The sequence below is a fragment of the Lygodium microphyllum genome, chromosome 21, assembly GCF_053477565.2.
Source record: "Lygodium microphyllum isolate KBCC chromosome 21, Lygodium_microphyllum_v1.1.10, whole genome shotgun sequence".
Taxonomy (NCBI): domain Eukaryota; kingdom Viridiplantae; phylum Streptophyta; class Polypodiopsida; order Schizaeales; family Lygodiaceae; genus Lygodium; species Lygodium microphyllum.
The window spans coordinates 108,078,024-108,085,260 of NC_141155.1; the positions used below are offsets into that span (position 1 = coordinate 108,078,024).

Below are 7,237 nucleotides of genomic sequence, written 5' to 3' on the forward strand. Positions count from 1 at the left end.
GGTGGTGATGAGGTCATCCCTCACGACTCTCCAATGCCAAAGAGGGAGTGTGAGAGGGTGGTGAGATGGGGCAGCCGTGCCTAATCTATATCTCTACACAGATGCACAGGATCCAGAGAGGAATATCCCTAGCGCATCGACTAAGGTCTAGCAAGTACAAATCCTGGAGCTAGGATTGACATCCAAATTCCACGTTCATGATGGACCGGTTCTTTGACAGAGAGCGGGTGGGTTTCGTCTAGAGCTCACACATGAGGGGACATTTTGGCAGTCTGACCAAAGGCAAGGAATTCATGGTCATGTATGTTCCAGAGGTAATTTTGATCGGATGGTCATGTATGCTACTTAGAGACATTGGGACAGACGGAGATATGTTGTGATCTTCTCTATTTTCCAGAGCTGGCACAATCGACTTCGACATCAAGTTCTCTCCGAGGCACCTTGGTGGTGGTTTGATCACCCACTGCTTGGGTATCCATGGTTCTACTGGGTGGTTCTCTATTGTATGGTTTATGATTCATTCTCATTGTACCATTGTATTGTGTCCAATCACCCATAATCTAAGAGAGGGAGTTAGCATATATGTCAACTAATGTGTGAGTCTGAGCTACAGAGGCTCAGGCACATTATTTAGGTTATTTAGGCATTTTTTATTGTATCATTTTATGGTCATATTGGACATTTATTGCTGGCCGACCTAACATATTTTATGACATTATTTGTGCCTATTTATTCTCGGCTCCTCCTCCTCCTCAATTGATCAGTTCACCAACTGGAGGTCCCATGGATAGAGGAGCCGATACAGGTGCCCACACCTATATTGTGTTCTTTCTTTCCTTTTCTCTTTTGTCTCGTGTTTCAACTGTTTATTACAGCTTATGTTTACTCTTCCATTGCTACACTACTTCTTACAGATCACCATAGACGTGCTTTGCAGTTTACAGAGGGCGATTATGTATTGCTACATTTTGAAAAGGCAAGGCTCCAAAAGATGAAAGGAAGAGAGAGACTATATCCAAAGTTAAGTAGAGATACTATGAGCCCTTCCACGTGTTGGAAAAGATTAGTGATGTGGCACATTTGCTCAAATTACCTCCGCATTGATGGATTCACAATGCCTTTCGTGTTAGTTTGTTGAGGCCTTTTCATGGTGATGTATATGACTGCTGAAATTCACCCTAAGGTTGAGAAGCTCGATGAGATTTTGGTATGTGAGTAAATCACATAAGGAAAGAAAGCTTAGAGGTAAAGTTGCCAAGAGATGTTTGGTGAAGTTTCAAAAATATTCACCAATGGATGCAAAATGGATGGAAGAGGATGACTTGGCAGACCATCCTCAATAATTGCAACTTCATCAGTGAGGTTCAGCAAAGCAGGGATCCAGGGATCCGAAGTATTACCTAATACTCAAGGGGGAGGTAGTACTTCCACTCCTCTAGTCGTGGACAGCTCTCGTATGTAGTGGATCTTAGATATATTCAACATGCATCCAAAGTACTGTGTTGACAGTATGTCTGCCATGGGATCTCTACTTAGTATACTAGTCACTATGAGATGTATGCAAATGAGTATGATTGTTACCACGGCTCTAAGACTATACCTTTGCATCACTTTGGGATCAATTCATGATTAATTGGGCATGAGTTTTCGCCTCAATTTTGAGATCAATTTCTGATAAGTTTCAACTTAGTTTTTTATCTGTTTGAGAACGATTTATGATCACTTTGCGATCAGTTTTTGCATCGATTACAGATTAGTTTTTGCAATCAGTTTGAAGTCACATTTGCAATAGTTTATGATCAGTTCTCAAATCAGCAAGTGATCAATTTATGATCAAATTATGCTTAGTTTTCAATGGTTTACAGTTGGTTCCATGGATAACAACATGTTAATAAATGCCATTGATAGTTTCAGCCATGGTTTATGCATTATGGTTGTGAAGTCAAAACACTTGAGAAACATGAGCTATGGATGCATCCAATGGGTTTCTAGCAACAGTTCTCAACTGTATTTCAGATTTATATCATGTTTATGTGGTTGGAAACTTTCAGCAGGTTTGGGGCATATGGCATGGTTGGACAACAATGATCAATGTTGTGACTGTGATGCCTTGTGGAAATTCCAATGCAATATGCTTTTTCTTTGGCACAATGTAGTGCAAGCAAGGATAATTGCAAGGATCTCAAGGGAGAGGTCTGTCGTAGGGATGTGAAATTTTAAGATGCTTTAATCTTGCTAATAACATTTGATTAAGTTATTAATCAAATGTGCAAGATTGTTTAGCACATGTGATGCACATGGTAGTTATTTCATGGTAATACACCAAGGACCCCAAGGATGCAGTGGATGTCAAAGACAAAAGTTGTGATAAGTTATGTCAGCTTGGCTTCGGGGGTCACTTGGTGTCAATTTTGACCCTAGCATAGTTGTTTAGCCGATAAGTGTCAGTGGTGACACTACGAACTAGCATTAATTAATTAATTAATGCCAGTCTAAGAATCAACAAAGATTAGGAACCACTCCAAGTTGCAAATGGCCTAGCCAATTTAATTATGGATAAGCACATTTAATTTTGGGCAAGATCAAAAGAGCTGAAATTAATTTTCAGAATGATTTCATTCTAAAAATTAATTAAATGACTGGATAATGCTGAAAAATTAGTTTAGAAGGCTACTACTTCGCAAAAATGCCCATGCAAACTGAGAAAACGTTTTGGGGGCTGGGTCTCAACCATTCACTTAGTTTACAAACTGGGGGGGAGAGAGAGAGAGAGAGCCGCTAGTCCATTTTCTCATCAGAGAACAATTTGTTACAAAAGACGGCCATCCAGGGACAATAGGGAGGCACCTTCCAGGGGCTAGCAATAGCATTGCTTATCAGGTGACAGCATTTTGGAGGTGCTTGGTAGTACATGACTACATTGAATGTAGATTAGAGTAGGTAGCAAGCAGATTTTAGGGTTTTCTCATGAAGATAATCAGATCTCTCTCATCTTGGCTTTCTCTCACCTTCTCCAATAATTTCTCAAAAGTTCTCAACCATTCTCAGCAAATCTTAGTCAAATTTGGTGGTCAGCAGGAGAATTTCTACTGTAAACCCTAAATTTCTCTAGAAGTTAGGGTTTGACAACCACCTTGGGACCCATGCCAACAAAAATAGGCATCGTATACTAAAATCAACACCTAAATTTCATGGAATCAACAAGGATTTTAAATGCCAGGCCATCAAATGTAAATTGGGGTAGCATTTGGCCAATTGATAATTCCATTTATGCAAAACTTGGGTGAAAATCAAGGGGCAATTGGCCAACTTGCTTGCTAATTGTATGTACACCAAGGGGCTTTTGGATCAACAAATTGTGGAATCTCAACTTGTACATTGTCCATTAGCAATTAAAGATAAAGAAATACCGAAAGTGGCAATCAACTTTGGGGCCAACCAAGTGTCTATTGTCCAAGATTGTTAAGGTAATGTATGCATTTCAATTTATGCTCAATTATTAATTGTTGTAATTACGTACTTGATCAAGTTTTACCACCCTATCTGAGAAGGAAGGCTGGTCTCAACAAGAGCCACATCTGTAAAGATCAAACTATAAAACTAATTGAACAGCCTAGCGTAACAAAATAGCTAATACTCAAATTCATAGAATGTGGACATAGTGGGCTATGAGATCACCTACTACACAAAATGGGAATATTTCTTTCACAACTTATTAAGAAATAATGTGACCTAGTCATCCAAGGACTTAGCAGCCCCCATGGTAGAGAACTCAACAAGAAGGCACCGATACTTGGCCAACTTGACTTTCAAGTCATCCCAGTCAGTGATTTTAAAGTTTTGGAGCTCATGATCCAAATTGATGCAACAAGTCCTATCCCAAGCCACATAGAGGTCAGTCAAATGTGCCCAACACTCAAATACTAAGTCAAAATGCTGAAGCTGTGAATGAAATTCAAGTAATAGACTTTGCATCAACTCAACAATAGCGGAGGTATTCCTAGCCTTCCATAAGCACAATCTCTTATGTAACAAGTATGGGATTAGGTTGAAGTTCCAACCCCTGCACAAGATCCCATAGATTCTGAGTCAAGGGCATGTCTTATCAGGTTTAACCAAGTAGTGAATTTTAACCCATTAAAACAAGTATTGTCATTAAAGCCATGTTTGGTTGATGAGGAGAAAGAATCATAAGGTGACGGATAAGTGGAATAAGATAATTAAGGAGGTAGTGAAGGAGGATAAGTAGAAGGGAGAAGTGGATAGACAGAAATAGACTAAAAATGCCAAATAGGTGACGATTGATGTAGAGGCACTAGAACATGAATGTGTCCATAAAGTGCCGGTGGAGGTGGAGGCACCAGGACACGTAAGCCTTGTCCAACAGTCACCTAAGATACAGCAAAATGACCAAAAGGCCCACTAGGTAATGCTATGGAGAAAAACTATGATACCAAATAAGGGGCACTCACCATAGATTCTCTCGCAACTTTTATTTACCTTTGAAGCTGAAGGAAAAGATGAAGAAGGGGCACTCACCAGGGATTCTTGCAACTTTTGTTTACCTTTTCTTGAGTGCAACTGGAAAAATCTATCCTCTTCAAGGCTACTGAATCGAAACTTAGTTTAAAGAGTTCCTTCATCATGAGCATCACCAATATCTTGCAAAAAAGAGAAAGTAAACTCAAAAGATTGAGAAGTAGTAATATCCATACATGATATAGGAGTGAATGAAGGTGGAGAAGTGTATGAAAAGATGAAGATGATGGTGACAGAGAGCAACAAAGTGCAGGGCGGAAGCTAGAAGGGCCAAACACAGCAATGTGAACAATCGCCAAGCTGAATGCAGTAGTAAACACAAGGCAGCTGGTCACCAAGCTAATGCACAGCCACCTAAGGTGTAGAGGACAATAGGCGACAACTCCAATAATAACCTGTTATTGTTCTCCTGCCCAATCTAAATCACAATAGCAAATAAAAGTGCTCTCACCACCTCTAATGTATGAGATGCCATACTTCAAAATATCTGCAATGTACCTTAGAATACACTTTCCTTGCCTCCCATGGCTTTCTTTTGTTTGATTAGAAAACCCGCTTAAACATCTATAGCTTCATAGTAGCTAATCAAACTGCTCTCATCACCTCTAGTGTATGAGATGCCATACTTCAAAATACTTGCAATGTACCTTAGAATGCGCTTTCCTTGTCTCCAATGGCTTAGCTTGGGAGGACCCAACCATCTATAAATGGACAGGCAGCCCACCTCTCAGCCTTAGGTCGTTTTTGCAAATTGCTGGTATTGAAACTCTGTTGTCCACACTCCTAGACTGCTGGTGACTATTGTTCAGCCCTTCTCTACTGCTGGCAACTGCTATTTTGACCTATCCTGTAACTGGCGACCTGTTTCCAGCCTGTTTGGTCATGATACAGCCTAAGTTTACTGCTGTTTATTGCCTGCCAGCTTGCTTTTACTAAATATCTGCTGCATAGACAGCTGATGGCATCGTACAGTCTGCCTGTGTCATCATCTGGCTACATTTTGCTGGCTGCAGCACCCATCCAGATGCCACATCATCAACATTGCTGCATTTAGCTGTTTTCACACTGCCTGGCTCTGTCTGACACTAATCAAGCCATCATCAACACATCCCCTGGCATTCATCCACTCCAATCATCACTGACAGTTAAGAGTGCCATGGTAAGTGGGATGGCATTCAAACTATCATTGGGAATTGAATGCATAACAGGTAAATTACCAGATATTGGAACATCATTCCTATATACAAATCTATGCTGATCTTGACTCTGTGATTTGTAGTGTCAGATGTGAACAACCATAAGAAATCACACTGTGTCAGTCATGGCTCGTGAAAAACTCCCAAAACCCACTGTCTTGGCTTGACAGTTCGGAGAGCCTCACTTTCACAGCCTTGACAGTTTGAAGAGCCTTGCTTTCACAACATTGATATCCGTGTCATACTGATTCCAGTCTCCGAGTCATTGACATCAGATAGGTATATCGTGATGATGAAACTAGTGATCAGTCTAAGCGGTTAGAGACGACCTCATCAGAATTGAATTAAAGTCTGTGTCGTACTAATTCTAGTCCCCGAATCACTAACATCAGAAGGCTCTATCGTTATAGTCATGATGCTGGTGATCAGCCTAAGCGGTTCAGTACGACCTCACCAGAATTCAAAACACAATTCAGATCGAGGAATACGAGATAGCCTGGCAAGCAATAAGACGTACCTTCAAAGCTCGTGAAGGGCTCTATTGAAGCGGAGTGTGAAGCGCATGAAAAGCCTGTGCAGGAGCTGCCATGGAGCGCAGCACAGGAGGTTGAAGAGCTCGCGGCCATCGAAGGTTTCCGGATTGCAAGCCAATGTCTGACAGAATGAAGACGACAATCGCGCTACACCGAAGACAAGTGATCCATGGAAGCCCATTTTTTGCGTCAGTCCATGCTGGACTGACAGCTGGAGTCACAGGAGAATGTCGAGCTGCTCTCGTGGGGCCGAAACCAGTAGCTGTTTGTCACGGATTTGAGCAGTTTTCTATTTGTTTTTCCAGTAATGCGCAACCGATTTGAGAAGTTTTGGAAACCGATTCGGTTCACCTGACCTTTCAACGTCAAACCAGATTCCCTCTCCAAACTCTCAACGAGAATGTAGTTAAATTGATTTCGGGTCACATGCCTTTCAGCTCGAAACCAGTTTCCCTTCCAAATTCAAAACCGAAAACTCAGGCCCGTTACACACCGGGGCTATGGACAGATAGGAGGTGCAAGTTGTTCATTACTTTGTTTACACACTAAATTGCACCCACATATTACACCAAAAAGGGGTTGGCCCAATGATAATGATGGAGAAGTGTGAGGAGATTGGTGGGGGTTTAATTCATGTCAATCCCACAAGCCACTTTTTGGAGAAAGGTGTTGTCGTCTTGTACATTGGGCGTGCTCGAATTTCGGGACGGGGGAGATCCCCCGCCCAGAAGTGTCTGCCATCAGCAAAAATCGGGCCGAATGGCCTTTTGACACGTAGGGTAGCAGACGCCTCTTTTTCCACCTTGCATCCGTCCATAGCCCGGTGTGTATCTGGCCTCATTTTTAGGTCAATAAGATAGCCAGCCGTTATTTTGAAAGCGTTAAAAGGTCCTTATAAAGCTAGAAGCCATTGCACCATATGCATCTTATCTTACTACTGTATTATTTTGGTTGTAAGTTCCGGAAGTC

At 41.5% G+C, this 7,237-nt stretch overlaps 1 long non-coding RNA gene across 4 annotated transcripts in view; it reads right to left on the reverse strand.

Annotated features, from left to right (window-relative positions):
* LOC148018400 (uncharacterized) overlaps window positions 1-6,642 on the reverse strand; it is a 33,093-nt gene extending 26,451 nt beyond the window's left edge. For 3 of the 4 annotated variants that reach the window (XR_015687742.1, XR_015687744.1, XR_015687743.1), the window contains exon 1: window positions 6,253-6,642. This is a non-coding gene — a long non-coding RNA (uncharacterized LOC148018400). The remainder of the gene's footprint in view (window positions 1-6,252) is intronic. The other variant, XR_015687741.1, reaches the window with a different exon arrangement.
* Window positions 6,643-7,237: the final 595 nt, after the last annotated feature.